The following is a 20,523-nucleotide window of genomic DNA, read 5'->3' as shown; positions in this document are numbered from 1 at the left end:
TCAGAAAGCTTCTTTCCAGATTTCATCGGAGGATATTTCCTTTTTCACCATAGCCCTCTATGGGCTTCCAAATATCACTTTGCCAATTGCACAAGAACTGTCTTAGCGAAAGGCTTCTTGAGGGGAAAGCTGTAACTCTGTGAGCTCATTTAACAGAACACAAAGAAGTTTCTCAGAAACCTTCTTTCTCTTAGTTTTCGGAGGATATTTCCTTTGGCCCTATAGTCTTCAAAGGGATCCGAAATATCTGTTCTCAGTTCCACAGAAATAAGGCTAGCAAAGAGATCCACGAAATATAGATGTAACTCTGTGAGATGAATTAACAGAACACTAAGCAGTTTCTCAGAAAGCTTCTTTCCAGATTTCATCTGAGGATATTTCCTTTTTCACCATAGCCCTCTACGGGCTTCCAAATATCACTTTGCCAATTCCAAAAGAACTGTCTTAGCGAAAGGCTTCTTGAGGGGAAAGCTGTAACTCTGTGAGCTGATTTGACAGAACACAAAGAAGTTTCTCAGAAAGCTTCTTTCTCTTAGTTTTCGGAGGATATTTCCTTTGGCCCTATAGTCTTCAAAGGGATCCGAAATATCTGTTCTCAGATTCCACAGAAATAAGGCTAGCAAAGAGATCCACGAAATATAGATGTAACTCTGTGAGATGAATTAACAGAACACTAAGCAGTTTCTCAGAAAGCTTCTTTCCAGATTTCATCTGAGGATATTTCCTTTTTCACCATAGCCCTCTATGGGCTTCCAAATATCACTTTGCCAATTCCACAAGAACTGTCTTAGCGAAAGGCTTCTTGAGGGGAAAGCTGTAACTCTGTGAGCTCATTTCACAGAATACAAAGAAGTTTCTCAGAAAGCTTCTTTCTCTTAGTTTTCGGAGGATATTTCCTTTGGCCCTATAGACTTCAAAGGGATCCGAAATATCTGTTCTCAGATTCCACAGAAATAAGGCTAGCAAGGAGATCCACGAAATATAGATGTAACTCTGTGAGATGAATTAACAGAACACTAAGCAGTTTCTCAGAAAGTTTCTTTCCAGATTTCATCGGAGGATATTTCCTTTTTCACCATAGCCCTCTATGGGCTTCCAAATATCACTTTGCCTATTCCACAAGAACTGTCTTAGCGAAAGGCTTCTTGAGGGGAAAGCTTTAACTCTGTGAGATGATTTCATAGAACACAAAGAAGTTTCTCAGAAAGCTTCTTTCTCTTAGTTATCGGAGGATATTTCCTTTGGCCCTATAGTCTTCAAAGGGATCCGAAATATCTGTTCTCAGATTCCACAGAAATAAGCCTAGCAAAGAGATCCACGAAATATAGATGTAACCCTGTGAGATGAATTAACAGAACACTAAGCAGTTTCTCAGAGAGCTTCTTTCCAGATTTCATCGGAGGATATTTCCTTTTTCACCATAGCCCTCTATGGGCTTAAAAATATCACTTTGCCAATTCCACAAGAACTGTCTTAGCGAAAGGCTTCTTGAGGGGAAAGCTGTAACTCTGTGAGCTCATTTCACAGAACACAAAGAAGTTTCTCAGAAAGCTTCTTTCTCTTAGTTATCGGAGGATATTTCCTTTGGCCCTATAGTCTTCAAAGGGATCCGAAGTATCTGTTCTCAGATTCCACAGAAATAAGGCTAGCAAGGAGATCCACGAAATATAGATGTAACTCTGTGAGATGAATTAACAGAACACTAAGCAGTTTCTCAGAAAGTTTCTTTCCAGATTTCATCGGAGGATATTTCCTTTTTCACCATAGCCCTCTATGGGCTTCCAAATATCACTTTGCCAATTCAACAAGAACTGTCTTAGCGAAAGGCTTCTTGAGGGGAAAGCTGTAACTCTGTGAGATGATTTCATAGAACACAAAGAAGTTTCTCAGAAAGCTTCTTTCTCTTAGTTATCGGATGATATTTCCTTTGGCCCTATAGTCTTCAAAGGGATCCGAAATATCTGTTCTCAGATTCCACAGAAATAAGCCTAGCAAAGAGATCCACGAAATATAGATGTAACTCTGTGAGATGAATTAACAGAACACTAAGCAGTTTCTCAGAAAGCTTCTTTCCAGATTTCATCGGAGGATATTTCCTTTTTCACCATAGCCCTCTATGGGCTTCCAAATATCACTTTGCCAATTCCACAAGAACTGTCTTAGCGAAAGGCTTCTTGAGGGGAAAGCTGTAACTCTGTGAGCTCATTTCACAGAACACAAAGAAGTTTCTCAGAAAGCTTCTTTCTCTTAGTTTTCGGAGGATATTTCCTTTGGCCCTATAGTCTTCAAAGGGATCCGAAATATCTGTTCTCAGATTCCACAGAAATAAGGCTAGCAAAGAGATCCACGAAATATAGATGTAACTCTGTGAGATGAATTAACAGAACACTAAGCAGTTTCTCAGAAAGCTTCTTTCCAGATTTCATCGGAGGATATTTCCTTTTTCACCATAGCACTCTATGGGTTTCCAAATATCACTTTGCCAATTCCACAAGAACTGTCTTAGCGAAAGGCTTCTTGAGTGGAAAGCTGTAACTCTGTGAGCTGATTTGACAGAACACAAAGAAGTTTCTCAGAAAGCTTCTTTCTCTTAGTTTTCGGAGGATATTTCCTTTGGCCCTATAGTCTTCAAAGGGATCCGAAATATCTGTTCTCAGATTCCACAGAAATAAGGCTAGCAAAGAGATCCACGAAATATATATGTAACTCTGTGAGATGAATTAACAGAACACTAAGCAGTTTCTCAGAAAGCTTCTTTCCAGATTTCATCTGAGGATATTTCCTTTTTCACCATAGCCCTCTATGGGCTTCCAAATATCACTTTGCCAATTCCACAAGAACTGTCTTAGCGAAAGGCTTCTTGAGGGGAAAGCTGTAACTCTGTGAGATGATTTCACAGAACACAAAGAAGTTTCTCAGAAAGCTTCTTTGTCTTAGTTATCGGAGGATATTTCCTTTGGCCCTGTAGTCTTCAAAGGGATCCGAAATATCTGTTCTCAGATTCCACAGAAATAAGGCTAGCAAAGAGATCCACGAAATATAGAAGTAACTCTGTGAGATGAATTAACAGAACACTAAGCAGTTTCTCAGAAAGCTTCTTTCCAGATTTCATCTGAGGATATTTCCTTTTTCACCATAGCCCTCTATGGGCTTCCAAATATCACTTTGCCAATTCCACAAGAACTGTCTTAGCGAAAGGCTTCTTGAGGGGAAAGCTGTAACTCTGTGAGCTCATTTCACAGAATACAAAGAAGTTTCTCAGAAAGCTTCTTTCTCTTAGTTTTCGGAGGATATTTCCTTTGGCCCTATAGACTTCAAAGGGATCCGAAATATCTGTTCTCAGATTCCACAGAAATAAGGCTAGCAAGGAGATCCACGAAATATAGATGTAACTCTGTGAGATGAATTAACAGAACACTAAGCAGTTTCTCAGAAAGTTTCTTTCCAGATTTCATCGGAGGATATTTCCTTTTTCACCATAGCCCTCTATGGGCTTCCAAATATCACTTTGCCTATTCCACAAGAACTGTCTTAGCGAAAGGCTTCTTGAGGGGAAAGCTTTAACTCTGTGACATGATTTCATAGAACACAAAGAAGTTTCTCAGAAAGCTTCTTTCTCTTAGTTATCGGAGGATATTTCCTTTGGCCCTATAGTCTTCAAAGGGATCCGAAATATCTGTTCTCAGATTCCACAGAAATAAGCCTAGCAAAGAGATCCACGAAATATAGATGTAACCCTGTGAGATGAATTAACAGAACACTAAGCAGTTTCTCAGAGAGCTTCTTTCCAGATTTCATCGGAGGATATTTCCTTTTTCACCATAGCCCTCTATGGGCTTAAAAATATCACTTTGCCAATTCCACAAGAACTGTCTTAGCGAAAGGCTTCTTGAGGGGAAAGCTGTAACTCTGTGAGCTCATTTCACAGAACACAAAGAAGTTTCTCAGAAAGCTTCTGTCTCTTAGTTATCGGAGGATATTTCCTTTGGCCCTATAGTCTTCAAAGGGATCCGAAGTATCTGTTCTCAGATTCCACAGAAATAAGGCTAGCAAGGAGATCCACGAAATATAGATGTAACTCTGTGAGATGAATTAACAGAACACTAAGCAGTTTCTCAGAAAGTTTCTTTCCAGATTTCATCGGAGGATATTTCCTTTTTCACCATAGCCCTCTATGGGCTTCCAAATATCACTTTGCCAATTCAACAAGAACTGTCTTAGCGAAAGGCTTCTTGAGGGGAAAGCTGTAACTCTGTGAGATGATTTCATAGAACACAAAGAAGTTTCTCAGAAAGCTTCTTTCTCTTAGTTATCGGATGATATTTCCTTTGGCCCTATAGTCTTCAAAGGGATCCGAAATATCTGTTCTCAGATTCCACAGAAATAAGCCTAGCAAAGAGATCCACGAAATATAGATGTAACTCTGTGAGATGAATTAACAGAACACTAAGCAGTTTCTCAGAAAGCTTCTTTCCAGATTTCATCGGAGGATATTTCCTTTTTCACCATAGCACTCTATGGGTTTCCAAATATCACTTTGCCAATTCCACAAGAACTGTCTTAGCGAAAGGCTTCTTGAGTGGAAAGCTGTAACTCTGTGAGCTGATTTGACAGAACACAAAGAAGTTTCTCAGAAAGCTTCTTTCTCTTAGTTTTCGGAGGATATTTCCTTTGGCCCTATAGTCTTCAAAGGGATCCGAAATATTTGTTCTCAGATTCCACAGAAATAAGGCTAGCAAAGAGATCCACGAAATATATATGTAACTCTGTGAGATGAATTAACAGAACACTAAGCAGTTTCTCAGAAAGCTTCTTTCCAGATTTCATCTGAGGATATTTCCTTTTTCACCATAGCCCTCTATGGGCTTCCAAATATCACTTTGCCAATTCCACAAGAACTGTCTTAGCGAAAGGCTTCTTGAGGGGAAAGCTGTAACTCTGTGAGATGATTTCACAGAACACAAAGAAGTTTCTCAGAAAGCTTCTTTGTCTTAGTTATCGGAGGATATTTCCTTTGGCCCTGTAGTCTTCAAAGGGATCCGAAATATCTGTTCTCAGATTCCACAGAAATAAGGCTAGCAAAGAGATCCACGAAATATAGAAGTAACTCTGTGAGATGAATTAACAGAACACTAAGCAGTTTCTCAGAAAGCTTCTTTCCAGATTTCATCTGAGGATATTTCCTTTTTCACCATAGCCCTCTATGGGCTTCCAAATATCACTTTGCCAATTCCACAAGAACTGTCTTAGCGAAAGGCTTCTTGAAGGCAAAGCTGTAACTCTGTGAGATGATTACATAGAACACAAAGAAATTTCTCGCAAATCTTCTTTCTCTTTGTTATCGGAGGATATTTCCTTTGGCCCTATAGTCTTCAAAGGGATCCGAAATATCTGTTCTCAGATTCCACAGAAATAAGGCTAGCAAAGAGATCCACGAAATACAGATGTAACTCTGTGAGATGAATTAACAGAACACTGAGCAGTTTCTCAGAAAGCTTCTTTCCAGATTTCATCTGAGGATATTTCCTTTTTCACCATAGCCCTCTAAGGGCTTCCAAATATCACTTTGCCAATTCCACAAGAACTGTCTTAGCGAAAGGCTTCTGGAGGGGAAAGCTGTAACTCTGTGAGATGATTTCACAGAACACAAAGAAGTTTCTCAGAAAGCTTCTTTCTCTTAGTTATCGGAGGATATTTCCTTTGACCCTATAGTCTTCAAAGGGATCCGAAATATCTGTTCTCAGATTCCACAGAAATAAGGCTAGCAAAGAGATCCACGAAATACAGATGTAACTCTGTGAGATGAATTAACAGAAAACTAAGCAGTTTCTCAGAAAGCTACTTTCCAGATTTCATCTGAGGATATTTCCTTTTTCACCATAGCCCTCTATGGGCTTCCAAATATCACTTGGCCAATTCCACAAGAACTGTCTTAGCGAAAGGCTTCTTGAGGGGAAAGCTGTAACTCTGTGAGATGATTTCACAGAACACAAAGAAGTTTCTCAGAAAGCTTCTTTGTCTTAGTTATCGGAGGATATTTCCTTTGGCCCTGTAGTCTTCAAAGGGATCCGAAATATCTGTTCTCAGATTCCACAGAAATAAGGCTAGCAAAGAGATCCACGAAATATAGAAGTAACTCTGTGAGATGAATTAACAGAACACTAAGCAGTTTCTCAGAAAGCTTCTTTCCAGATTTCATCTGAGGATATTTCCTTTTTCACCATAGCCCTCTATGGGCTTCCAAATATCACTTTGCCAATTCCACAAGAACTGTCTTAGCGAAAGGCTTCTTGAAGGCAAAGCTGTAACTCTGTGAGATGATTACATAGAACACAAAGAAATTTCTCGCAAATCTTCTTTCTCTTTGTTATCGGAGGATATTTCCTTTGGCCCTATAGTCTTCAAAGGGATCCGAAATATCTGTTCTCAGATTCCACAGAAATAAGGCTAGCAAAGAGATCCACGAAATACAGATGTAACTCTGTGAGATGAATTAACAGAACACTGAGCAGTTTCTCAGAAAGCTTCTTTCCAGATTTCATCTGAGGATATTTCCTTTTTCACCATAGCCCTCTAAGGGCTTCCAAATATCACTTTGCCAATTCCACAAGAACTGTCTTAGCGAAAGGCTTCTTGAGGGGAAAGCTGTAACTCTGTGAGATGATTTCACAGAACACAAAGAAGTTTCTCACAAAGCTTCTTTCTCTTAGTTATCGGAGGATATTTCCTTTGGCCCTATAGTCTTCAAAGGGATCCGAAATATCTGTTCTCAGATTCCACATAAATAAGGCTAGCAAAGAGATCCACGAAATACAGATGTAACTCTGTGAGATGAATTAACAGAAAACTAAGCAGTTTCTCAGAAAGCTTCTTTCCAGATTTCATCTGAGGATATTTCCTTTTTCACCATAGCCCTCTATGGGCTTCCAAATATCACTTGGCCAATTCCACAAGAACTGTCTTAGCGAAAGGCTTCTTGAGGGGAAAGCTGTAACTCTGTGAGCTGATTTGACATTACACAAAGAAGTTTCTCAGAAAGCTTCTTCCTCTTAGTTTTCGGAGGATATTTCCTTTGGCCCTATAGTCTTCAAAGGGATCCGAAATATCTGTTCTCAGATTCCACAGAAATAAGGCTAGAAAAGAGATCCACGAAATGTAGATGTAACTCTGTGAGATGAATTAACAGAACACTAAGCAGTTTCTCAGAAAGCTTCTTTCCAGATTTCATCGGAGGATATTTCCTTTTTCACCATAGCCCTCTATGGGCTTCCAAATATCACTTTGCCAATTCAACAAGAACTGTCTTAGCGAAAGGCTTCTTGAGGGGAAAGCTGTAACTCTGTGAGATGATTTCATAGAACACAAAGAAGTTTCTCAGAAAGCTTCTTTCTCTTAGTTATCGGATGATATTTCCTTTGGCCCTATAGTCTTCAAAGGGATCCGAAATATCTGTTCTCAGATTCCACAGAAATAAGCCTAGCAAAGAGATCCACGAAATATAGATGTAACTCTGTGAGATGAATTAACAGAACACTAAGCAGTTTCTCAGAAAGCTTCTTTCCAGATTTCATCGGAGGATATTTCCTTTTTCAACATAGCCCTCTATGGGCTTCCAAATATCACTTTGCCAATTCCACAAGAACTGTCTTAGCGAAAGGCTTCTTGAGGGGAAAGCTGTAACTCTGTGAGCTCATTTCACAGAACACAAAGAAGTTTCTCAGAAAGCTTCTTTCTCTTAGTTTTCGGAGGATATTTCCTTTGGCCCTATAGTCTTCAAAGGGATCCGAAATATCTGTTCTCAGATTCCACAGAAATAAGGCTAGCAAAGAGATCCACGAAATATAGATGTAACTCTGTGAGATGAATTAACAGAACACTAAGCAGTTTCTCAGAAAGCTTCTTTCCAGATTTCATCGGAGGATATTTCCTTTTTCACCATAGCACGCTATGGGTTTCCAAATATCACTTTGCCAATTCCACAAGAACTGTCTTAGCGAAAGGCTTCTTGAGTGGAAAGCTGTAACTCTGTGAGCTGATTTGACAGAACACAAAGAAGTTTCTCAGAAAGCTTCTTTCTCTTAGTTTTCGGAGGATATTTCCTTTGGCCCTATAGTCTTCAAAGGGATCTGAAATATCTGTTCTCAGATTCCACAGAAATAAGGCTAGCAAAGAGATCCACGAAATATATATGTAATTCTGTGAGATGAATTAACAGAACACTAAGCAGTTTCTCAGAAAGCTTCTTTCCAGATTTCATCTGAGGATATTTCCTTTTTCACCATAGCCCGCTATGGGCTTCCAAATATCACTTTGCCAATTCCACAAGAACTGTCTTAGCGTAAGGCTTCTTGAGGGGAAAGCTGTAACTCTGTGAGATGATTTCACAGAACACAAAGAAGTTTCTCAGAAAGCTTCTTTGTCTTAGTTATCGGAGGATATTTCCTTTGGCCCTGTAGTCTTCAAAGGGATCCGAAATATCTGTTCTCAGATTCCACAGAAATAAGGCTAGCAAAGAGATCCACGAAATATAGAAGTAACTCTGTGAGATGAATTAACAGAACACTAAGCAGTTTCTCAGAAAGCTTCTTTCCAGATTTCATCTGAGGATATTTCCTTTTTCACCATAGCCCTCTAGGGGCTTCCAAATATCACTTTGCCAATTCCACAAGAACTGTCTTAGCGAAAGGCTTCTTGAAGGCAAAGCTGTAACTCTGTGAGATGATTACATAGAACACAAAGAAATTTCTCACAAATCTTCTTTCTCTTTGTTATCGGAGGATATTTCCTTTGGCCCTATAGTCTTCAAAGGGATCCGAAATATCTGTTCTCAGATTCCACAGAAATAAGGCTAGCAAAGAGATCCACGAAATACAGATGTAACTCTGTGAGATGAATTCACAGAACACTGAGCAGTTTCTCAGAAAGCTTCTTTCCAGATTTCATCTGAGGATATTTCCTTTTTCACCATAGCCCTCTAAGGGCTTCCAAATATCACTTTGCCAATTCCAAAAGAACTGTCTTAGCGAAAGGCTTCTGGAGGCTAAAGCTGTAACTCTGTGAGATGATTTCACAGAACACAAAGAAGTTTCTCAGAAAGCTTCTTTCTCTTAGTTATCGGAGGATATTTCCTTTGGCCCTATAGTCTTCAAAGGGATCCGAAATATCTGTTCTCAGATTCCACATAAATAAGGCTAGCAAAGAGATCCACGAAATACAGATGTAACTCTGTGAGATGAATTAACAGAAAACTAAGCAGTTTCTCAGAAAGCTTCTTTCCAGATTTCATCTGAGGATATTTCCTTTTTCACCATAGCCCTCTATGGGCTTCCAAATATCACTTGGCCAATTCCACAAGAACTGTCTTAGCGAAAGGCTTCTTGAGGGGAAAGCTGTATCTCTGTGAGATGATTTCACAGAACACAAAGAAGTTTCTCAGAAAGCTTCTTTCTCTTTGTTATCGGAGGATATTTCCTTTTGCCCTATAGTCTTCAAAGGGATCCGAAATATCTGTTCTCAGATTCCATAGAAATAAGGTTAGCAAAGAGATCCACGAAATATAGATGTAACTCTGTGAGATGACCTAACAGAACACTAAGCAGTTTCTCAGAAAGCTTCTTTCCAGATTTCATCGGAGGATATTTCCTTTTTCACCATAGCCCTCTATGGGCTTCCAAATATCACTTTGCCAATTGCACAAGAAATGTCTTAGCGAAAGGCTTCTTGAGGGGAAAGCTGTAACTCTGTGGGCTCATTTAACAGAACACAAAGAAGTTTCTCAGAAACCTTCTTTCTCTTAGTTTTCGGAGGATATTTCCTTTGGCCCTATAGTCTTCAAAGGGATCCGAAATATCTGTTCTCAGTTCCACAGAAATAAGGCTAGCAAAGAGATCCACGAAATATAGATGTAACTCTGTGAGATGAATTAACAGAACACTAAGCAGTTTCTCAGAAAGCTTCTTTCCAGATTTCATCTGAGGATATTTCCTTTTTCACCATAGCCCTCTATGGGCTTCCAAATATCACTTTGCCAATTCCACAAGAACTGTCTTAGCGAAAGGCTTCTTGAGGGGAAAGCTGTAACTCTGTGAGCTGATTTGACAGAACACAAAGAAGTTTCTCAGAAAGCTTCTTTCTCTTAGTTTTCGGAGGATATTTCCTTTGGCCCTATAGTCTTCAAAGGGATCCGAAATATCTGTTCTCAGATTCCACAGAAATAAGGCTAGCAAAGAGATCCACGAAATATAGATGTAACTCTGTGAGATGAATTAACAGAACACTAAGCAGTTTCTCAGAAAGCTTCTTTCCAGATTTCATCTGAGGATATTTCCTTTTTCACCATAGCCCTCTATGGGCTTCCAAATATCACTTTGCCAATTCCACAAGAACTGTCTTAGCGAAAGGCTTCTTGAGGGGAAAGCTTTAACTCTGTGAGATGATTTCATAGAACACAAAGAAGTTTCTCAGAAAGCTTCTTTCTCTTAGTTATCGGAGGATATTTCCTTTGGCCCTATAGTCTTCAAAGGGATCCGAAATATCTGTTCTCAGATTCCACAGAAATAAGCCTAGCAAAGAGATCCACGAAATATAGATGTAACTCTGTGAGATGAATTAACAGAACACTAAGCAGTTTCTCAGAGAGCTTCTTTCCAGATTTCATCGGAGGATATTTCCTTTTTCACCATAGCCCTCTATGGGCTTAAAAATATCACTTTGCCAATTCCACAAGAACTGTCTTAGCGAAAGGCTTCTTGAGGGGAAAGCTGTAACTCTGTGAGATGATTTCACAGAACACAAAGAAGTTTCTCGGAAAGCTTCTTTCTCTTAGTTATCGGAGGATATTTCCTTTGGCCCTATAGTCTTCAAAGGGATCCGAAATATCTGTTCTCAGATTCCACAGAAATAAGGCTAGCAAGGAGATCCACGAAATATAGATGTAACTCTGTGAGATGAATTAACAGAACACTAAGCAGTTTCTCAGAAAGTTTCTTTCCAGATTTCATCGGAGGATATTTCCTTTTTCACCATAGCCCTCTATGGGCTTCCAAATATCACTTTGCCAATTCCACAAGAACTGTCTTAGCGAAAGGCTTCTTGAGGGGAAAGCTGTAACTCTGTGAGATGATTTCATAGAACACAAAGAAGTTTCTCAGAAAGCTTCTTTCTCTTAGTTATCGGATGATATTTCCTTTGGCCCTATAGTCTTCAAAGGGATCCGAAATATCTGTTCTCAGATTCCACAGAAATAAGCCTAGCAAAGAGATCCACGAAATATAGATGTAACTCTGTGAGATGAATTAACAGAACACTAAGCAGTTTCTCAGAAAGCTTCTTTCCAGATTTCATCGGAGGATATTTCCTTTTTCAACATAGCCCTCTATGGGCTTCCAAATATCACTTTGCCAATTCCACAAGAACTGTCTTAGCGAAAGGCTTCTTGAGGGGAAAGCTGTAACTCTGTGAGCTCATTTCACAGAACACAAAGAAGTTTCTGAGAAAGCTTCTTTCTCTTAGTTTTCGGAGGATATTTCCTTTGGCCCTATAGTCTTCAAAGGGATCCGAAATATCTGTTCTCAGATTCCACAGAAATAAGGCTAGCAAAGAGATCCACGAAATATAGATGTAACTCTGTGAGATGAATTAACAGAACACTAAGCAGTTTCTCAGAAAGCTTCTTTCCAGATTTCATCGGAGGATATTTCCTTTTTCACCATAGCACTCTATGGGTTTCCAAATATCACTTTGCCAATTCCACAAGAACTGTCTTAGCAAAAGGCTTCTTGAGTGGAAAGCTGTAACTTTGTGAGCTGATTTGACAGAACACAAAGAAGTTTCTCAGAAAGCTTCTTTCTCTTAGTTTTCGGAGGATATTTCCTTTGGCCCTATAGTCTTCAAAGGGATCCGAAATATCTGTTCTCAGATTCCACAGAAATAAGGCTAGCAAAGAGATCCACGAAATATATATGTAACTCTGTGAGATGAATTAACAGAACACTAAGCAGTTTCTCAGAAAGCTTCTTTCCAGATTTCATCTGAGGATATTTCCTTTTTCACCATAGCCCTCTAATGGCTTCCAAATATCACTTTGCCAATTCCACAAGAACTGTCTTAGCGAAAGGCTTCTTGAGGGGAAAGCTGTAACTCTGTGAGCTGATTTGACAGAACACAAAGAAGTTTCTCAGAAAGCTTCTTTCTCTTATTTTTCGGAGGATATTTCCTTTGGCCCTATAGTCTTCAAAGGGTTCCGAAATATCTGTTCTCAGATTCCACAGAAATAAGGCTAGCAAAGAGATCCACGAAATGTAGATGTAACTCTGTGAGATGAATTAACAGAACACTAAGCAGTTTCTCAGAAAGCTTCTTTCCAGATTTCATCGGAGGATATTTCCTTTTTCACCATAGCCCTCTAAGGGCTTCCAAATATCACTTTGCCAATTCCACAAGAACTGTCTTAGCGAAAGGCTTCTTGAGATGAAAGCTGTAACTCTGTGAGATGATTTCACAGAACACAAAGAAGTTTCTCAGAAAGCTTCTTTCTCTTACTTTTCGGAGGATATTTCCCTTGGCCCTATAGTCTTCAAAGGGATCCGAAATATCTGTTCTCAGATTCCATAGAAATAAGGCTAGCAAAGAGATCCACGAAATATATATGTAACTCTGTGAGATGAATTAACAGAACACTAAGCAGTTTCTCAGAAAGCTTCTTTCCAGATTTCATCGGAGGATATTTCCTTTTTCACCATAGCCCTCTATGGGCTTCCAAATATCACTTTGTCAATTCCACAAGAACTGTCTTAGCGAAAGGCTTCTTGAGGGGAAAGCTGTAACTCTGTGAGATGATTTCACAGAACACAAAGAAGTTTCTCAGAAAGCTTCTTTCTCTAATTTTTCGGAGGATATTTCCTTTGGCCCTATAGTCTTCAAAGGGATCCGAAATATCTGTTCTCAGATTCCACAGAAATAAGGCTGGCAAGGAGATCCACGAAATACAGATGTAACTCTGTGAGATGAATTAACAGAACACTAAGCAGTTTCTCAGAAAGCTTCTTTCCAGATTTCATCGGAGGATATTTCCTTTTTCACCATAGCCCTCTGGGGGCTTCCAAATATCACTTTGCCAATTCCACAAGAACTGTCTTAGCGAAAGGCTTCTTGAGGGGAAAGCTGTAACTCTGTGAGCTGATTTGACAGAACACAAAGAAGTTTCTCAGAAAGCTTCTTTCTCTTAGTTTTCGGAGGATATTTCCTTTGGCCCTATAGTCTTCAAAGGGATCCGAAATATCTGTTCTCAGATTCCACAGAAATAAGGCTAGCAAAGAGATCCACGAAATATAGATGTAACTCTGTGAGATGAATTAACAGAACACTAAGCAGTTTCTCAGAAAGCTTCTTTCCAGATTTCATCTGAGGATATTTCCTTTTTCACCATAGCCCTCTATGGGCTTCCAAATATCACTTTGCCAATTCCACAAGAACTGTCTTAGCGAAAGGCTTCTTGAGGGGAAAGCTTTAACTCTGTGAGATGATTTCATAGAACACAAAGAAGTTTCTCAGAAAGCTTCTTTCTCTTAGTTATCGGAGGATATTTCCTTTGGCCCTATAGTCTTCAAAGGGATCCGAAATATCTGTTCTCAGATTCCACAGAAATAAGCCTAGCAAAGAGATCCACGAAATATAGATGTAACTCTGTGAGATGAATTAACAGAACACTAAGCAGTTTCTCAGAGAGCTTCTTTCCAGATTTCATCGGAGGATATTTCCTTTTTCACCATAGCCCTCTATGGGCTTAAAAATATCACTTTGCCAATTCCACAAGAACTGTCTTAGCGAAAGGCTTCTTGAGGGGAAAGCTGTAACTCTGTGAGATGATTTCACAGAACACAAAGAAGTTTCTCGGAAAGCTTCTTTCTCTTAGTTATCGGAGGATATTTCCTTTGGCCCTATAGTCTTCAAAGGGATCCGAAATATCTGTTCTCAGATTCCACAGAAATAAGGCTAGCAAGGAGATCCACGAAATATAGATGTAACTCTGTGAGATGAATTAACAGAACACTAAGCAGTTTCTCAGAAAGTTTCTTTCCAGATTTCATCGGAGGATATTTCCTTTTTCACCATAGCCCTCTATGGGCTTCCAAATATCACTTTGCCAATTCCACAAGAACTGTCTTAGCGAAAGGCTTCTTGAGGGGAAAGCTGTAACTCTGTGAGATGATTTCATAGAACACAAAGAAGTTTCTCAGAAAGCTTCTTTCTCTTAGTTATCGGATGATATTTCCTTTGGCCCTATAGTCTTCAAAGGGATCCGAAATATCTGTTCTCAGATTCCACAGAAATAAGCCTAGCAAAGAGATCCACGAAATATAGATGTAACTCTGTGAGATGAATTAACAGAACACTAAGCAGTTTCTCAGAAAGCTTCTTTCCAGATTTCATCGGAGGATATTTCCTTTTTCAACATAGCCCTCTATGGGCTTCCAAATATCACTTTGCCAATTCCACAAGAACTGTCTTAGCGAAAGGCTTCTTGAGGGGAAAGCTGTAACTCTGTGAGCTCATTTCACAGAACACAAAGAAGTTTCTGAGAAAGCTTCTTTCTCTTAGTTTTCGGAGGATATTTCCTTTAGCCCTATAGTCTTCAAAGGGATCCGAAATATCTGTTCTCAGATTCCACAGAAATAAGGCTAGCAAAGAGATCCACGAAATATAGATGTAACTCTGTGAGATGAATTAACAGAACACTAAGCAGTTTCTCAGAAAGCTTCTTTCCAGATTTCATCGGAGGATATTTCCTTTTTCACCATAGCACTCTATGGGTTTCCAAATATCACTTTGCCAATTCCACAAGAACTGTCTTAGCGAAAGGCTTCTTGAGTGGAAAGCTGTAACTTTGTGAGCTGATTTGACAGAACACAAAGAAGTTTCTCAGAAAGCTTCTTTCTCTTAGTTTTCGGAGGATATTTCCTTTGGCCCTATAGTCTTCAAAGGGATCCGAAATATCTGTTCTCAGATTCCACAGAAATAAGGCTAGCAAAGAGATCCACGAAATATATATGTAACTCTGTGAGATGAATTAACAGAACACTAAGCAGTTTCTCAGAAAGCTTCTTTCCAGATTTCATCTGAGGATATTTCCTTTTTCACCATAGCCCTCTAATGGCTTCCAAATATCACTTTGCCAATTCCACAAGAACTGTCTTAGCGAAAGGCTTCTTGAGGGGAAAGCTGTAACTCTGTGAGCTGATTTGACAGAACACAAAGAAGTTTCTCAGAAAGCTTCTTTCTCTTATTTTTCGGAGGATATTTCCTTTGGCCCTATAGTCTTCAAAGGGTTCCGAAATATCTGTTCTCAGATTCCACAGAAATAAGGCTAGCAAAGAGATCCACGAAATGTAGATGTAACTCTGTGAGATGAATTAACAGAACACTAAGCAGTTTCTCAGAAAGCTTCTTTCCAGATTTCATCGGAGGATATTTCCTTTTTCACCATAGCCCTCTAAGGGCTTCCAAATATCACTTTGCCAATTCCACAAGAACTGTCTTAGCGAAAGGCTTCTTGAGATGAAAGCTGTAACTCTGTGAGATGATTTCACAGAACACAAAGAAGTTTCTCAGAAAGCTTCTTTCTCTTACTTTTCGGAGGATATTTCCCTTGGCCCTATAGTCTTCAAAGGGATCCGAAATATCTGTTCTCAGATTCCATAGAAATAAGGCTAGCAAAGAGATCCACGAAATATATATGTAACTCTGTGAGATGAATTAACAGAACACTAAGCAGTTTCTCAGAAAGCTTCTTTCCAGATTTCATCGGAGGATATTTCCTTTTTCACCATAGCCCTCTATGGGCTTCCAAATATCACTTTGTCAATTCCACAAGAACTGTCTTAGCGAAAGGCTTCTTGAGGGGAAAGCTGTAACTCTGTGAGATGATTTCACAGAACACAAAGAAGTTTCTCAGAAAGCTTCTTTCTCTAATTTTTCGGAGGATATTTCCTTTGGCCCTATAGTCTTCAAAGGGATCCGAAATATCTGTTCTCAGATTCCACAGAAATAAGGCTGGCAAGGAGATCCACGAAATACAGATGTAACTCTGTGAGATGAATTAACAGAACACTAAGCAGTTTCTCAGAAAGCTTCTTTCCAGATTTCATCGGAGGATATTTCCTTTTTCACCATAGCCCTCTGGGGGCTTCCAAATATCACTTTGCCAATTCCACAAGAACTGTCTTAGCGAAAGGCTTCTTGAGGGGAAAGCTGTAACTCTGTGAGCTCATTTCACAGAACACAAAGAAGTTTCTCAGAAAGCTTCTTTCTCTTAGTTTTCGGAGGATATTTCCTTTGGCCCTATAGTCTTCAAAGGGATCCGAAATATCTGTTCTCAGATTCCACAGAAATAAGGCTAGCAAAGAGATCCACGAAATATAGATGTAACTCTGTGAGATGAATTAACAGAACACTAAGCAGTTTCTCAGAAAGCTTCTTTCCAGATTTCATCGGAGGATATTTCCTTTTTCACCATAGCCCTCTATGGGTTTCCAAATATCACTTTGCCAATTCCACAAGAACTGTCTTAGCGAAAGGCTTCTTGAGGGGAAAGCTGTAACTCTGTGAGCTGATTTGACAGAACACAAAGAAGTTTCTCAGAAAGCTTCTTTCTCTTAGTTTTCGGAGGATATTTCCTTTGGCCCTATAGTCTTCAAAGGGATCCGAAATATCTGTTCTCAGATTCCACAGAAATAAGGCTAGCAAAGAGATCCACGAAATATATATGTAACTCTGTGAGATGAATTAACAGAACACTAAGCAGTTTCTCAGAAAGCTTCTTTCCAGATTTCATCTGAGGATATTTCCTTTTTCACCATAGGCCTCTATGGGCTTCCAAATATCACTTTGCCAATTCCACAAGAACTGTCTTAGCGAAAGGCTCCCTGAGGAGAAAGCTGTAACTCTGTGAGCTCATTTCACAGAACACAAAGAAGTTTCTCAGAAAGCTTCTTTCTCTTAGTTTTCGGAGGATATTTCCTTTGGCCCTATAGTCTTCAAAGGGATCCGAAATATCTGTTCTCAGATTCCACAGAAATAAGGCTAGCAAAGAGATCCACGAAATGTAGATGTAACTCTGTGAGATGAATTAACAGGACACTAAGCAGTTTCTCAGAAAGCTTCTCTCCAGATTTCATCGGAGGATATTTCCTTTTTCAACATAGCCCTCTATGGGCTTCCAAATATCACTTTGCCAATTCCACAAGAACTGTCTTTGCAAAAGGATTCTTGAGGGGAAAGCTGTAACTCTGTGAGCTCATTTCACAGAACACAAAGAAGTTTCTCAGAAAGCTTCTTTCTCTTACTTTTCGAAGGATATTTCCCTTGGCCCTATAGTCTTCAAAGGGATCCGAAATATCTGTTCTCAGATTCCACAGAAATAAGGCTAGCAAAGCGATCCACGAAATGTAGATGTAACTCTGTGAGATGAATTAACAGAACACTAAGCAGTTTCTCAGAAAGCTTCTTTCCAGATTTCATCGGAGGATATTTCCTTTTTCACCATAGCCCTCTAAGGGCTTCCAAATATCACTTTGCCAATTCCACAAGAACTGTCTTAGCGAAAGGCTTCTTGAGATGAAAGCTGAAACTCTGTGAGATAATTTCACAGAACACAAAGAAGTTTCTCAGAAAGCTTCTTTCTCTTAGTTATCGGAGGATATTTCCTTTGGCCCTATAGTCTTCAAAGGGATCCGAAATATCTGTTCTCAGATTCCACAGAAATAAGGCTAGCAAAGAGATCCACGAAATACAGATGTAACTCTGTGAGATGAATTAACAGAACACTAAGCAGTTTCTCAGAAAGCTTCTTTCCAGATTTCATCTGAGGATATTTCCTTTTTCACCATAGCCCTCTATGGCCTTCCAAATATCACTTTGCCAATTCCACAAGAACTGTCTTAGCGAAAGGCTTCTTGAGGGGAAAGCTGTAACTCTGTGAGATGATTTCACAGAACACAAAGAAGTTTCTCAGAAAGCTTCTTTCTCTTAGTTACCGGAGGATATTTCCTTTGGCCCTATAGTCTTCAAAGGGATCCGAAATATCTGTTCTCAGATTCCACAGAAATAAGGCTAGCAAAGAGAACCACGAAATATAGAAGTAACTCTGTGAGATGAATTAACAGAACACTAAGCAGTTTCTCAGAAAGCTTCTCTCCAGATTTCATCGGAGGATATTTCCTTTTTCAACGTAGCCCGCTATGGGCTTCCAAATATCACTTTGCCAATTCCACAAGAACTGTCTTAGCAAAAGGCTTCTTGAGGGGAAAGCTGTAACTCTGTGAGCTCATTTCACAGAACACAAAGAAGTTTCTCAGAAAGCTTCTTTCTCTTACTTTTCGGAGGATATTTCCCTTGGCCCTATATTCTTCAAAGGGATCCGAAATATCTGTTCTCAGATACCATAGAAATAAGGCTAGCAAAGAGATCCACGAAATATATATGTAACTCTGTGAGATGAATTAACAGAACACTAAGCAGTTTCTCAGAAAGCTTCTTTCCAGATTTCATCGGAGGATATTTCCTTTTTCACCATAGCCCTCTATGGGCTTCCAAATATCACTTTGTCAATTCCACAAGAACTGTCTTAGCGAAAGGCTTCTTGAGGGGAAAGCTGTAACTCTGTGAGATGATTTCACAGAACACAAAGAAGTTTCTCAGAAAGCTTCTTTCTCTTAGTTTTCGGAGGATATTTCCTTTGGCCCTATAGTCTTCAAAGGGATCCGAAATATCTGTTCTCAGATTCCACAGAAATAAGGCTGGCAAGGAGATCCACGAAATACAGATGTAACTCTGTGAGATGAATTAACAGAACACTAAGCAGTTTCTCAGAAAGCTTCTTTCCAGATTTCATCGGAGGATATTTCCTTTTTCACCATAGCCCTCTAGGGGCTTCCAAATATCACTTTGCCAATTCCACAAGAACTGTCTTAGCGAAAGGCTTCTTGAGGGGAAAGCTGTAACTCTGTGAGCTCATTTCACAGAACACAAAGAAGTTTCTCAGAAAGCTTCTTTCTCTTAGTTTTCGGAGGATATTTCCTTTGGCCCTATAGTCTTCAAAGGGATCCGAAATATCTGTTCTCAGATTCCACAGAAATAAGGCTAGCAAAGAGATCCACGAAATATAGATGTAACTCTGTGAGATGAATTAACAGAACACTAAGCAGTTTCTCAGAAAGCTTCTTTCCAGATTTCATCGGAGGATATTTCCTTTTTCACCATAGCCCTCTATGGGTTTCCAAATATCACTTTGCCAATTCCACAAGAACTGTCTTAGCGAAAGGCTTCTTGAGGGGAAAGCTGTAACTCTGTGAGCTGATTTGACAGAACACAAAGAAGTTTCTCAGAAAGCTTCTTTCTCTTAGTTTTCGGAGGATATTTCCTTTGGCCCTATAGTCTTCAAAGGGATCCGAAATATCTGTTCTCAGATTCCACAGAAATAAGGCTAGCAAAGAGATCCACGAAATATATATGTAACTCTGTGAGATGAATTAACAGAACACTAAGCAGTTTCTCAGAAAGCTTCTTTCCAGATTTCATCTGAGGATATTTCCTTTTTCACCATAGCCCTCTATGGGCTTCCAAATATCACTTTGCCAATTCCACAAGAACTGTCTTAGCGAAAGGCTTCCTGAGGAGAGAGCTGTAACTCTGTGAGCTCATTTCACAGAACACAAAGAAGTTTCTCAGAAAGCTTCTTTCTCTTAGTTTTCGGAGGATATTTCCTTTGGCCCTATAGTCTTCAAAGGGATCCGAAATATCTGTTCTCAGATTCCACAGAAATAAGGCTAGCAAAGAGATCCACGAAATGTAGATGTAACTCTGTGAGATGAATTAACAGAACACTAAGCAGTTTCTCAGAAAGCTTCTCTCCAGATTTCATCGGAGGATATTTCCTTTTTCAACATAGCCCTCTATGGGCTTCCAAATATCACTTTGCCAATTCCACAAGAACTGTCTTAGCAAAAGGCTTCTTGAGGGGAAAGCTGTAACTCTGTGAGCTCATTTCACAGAACACAAAGAAGTTTCTCAGAAAGCTTCTTTCACTTAGTTTTCGGAGGATATTTCCTTTGGCCCTATAGTCTTCAAAGGGATCCGAAATATCGGTTCTCAGATTCCACAGAAATAAGGCTAACAAGGAGATCCACGAAATATAGATGTAACTCTGTGAGATGAATTAACAGAACACTAAGCAGTTTCTCAGAAAGTTTCTTTCCAGATTTCATCGGAGGATATTTCATTTTTCACCATAGCCCTCAATGGGCTTCCAAATATCACTTTGCCAATTCCAAAAGAACTGTCTTAGCGAAAGGCTTCTTGAGATGAAAGATGTAATTCTGTGAGATGATTTCACAGAACACAAAGAAGTTTCTCAGAAAGCTTCTTTCTCTTAGTTATCGGAGGATATTTCCTTTGGCCCTATAGTCTTCAAAGGGATCCGAAATATCTGTTCTCAGATTCCACAGAAATAAGGCTAGCAAAGAGATC

Source organism: Macaca mulatta, chromosome 6 (genome assembly GCF_049350105.2).
Source record: "Macaca mulatta isolate MMU2019108-1 chromosome 6, T2T-MMU8v2.0, whole genome shotgun sequence".
Lineage (NCBI taxonomy): Eukaryota > Metazoa > Chordata > Mammalia > Primates > Cercopithecidae > Macaca > Macaca mulatta.
The sequence above is the reverse complement of the archived record's forward strand: the minus strand, read 5'-3'. Positions refer to the sequence as shown.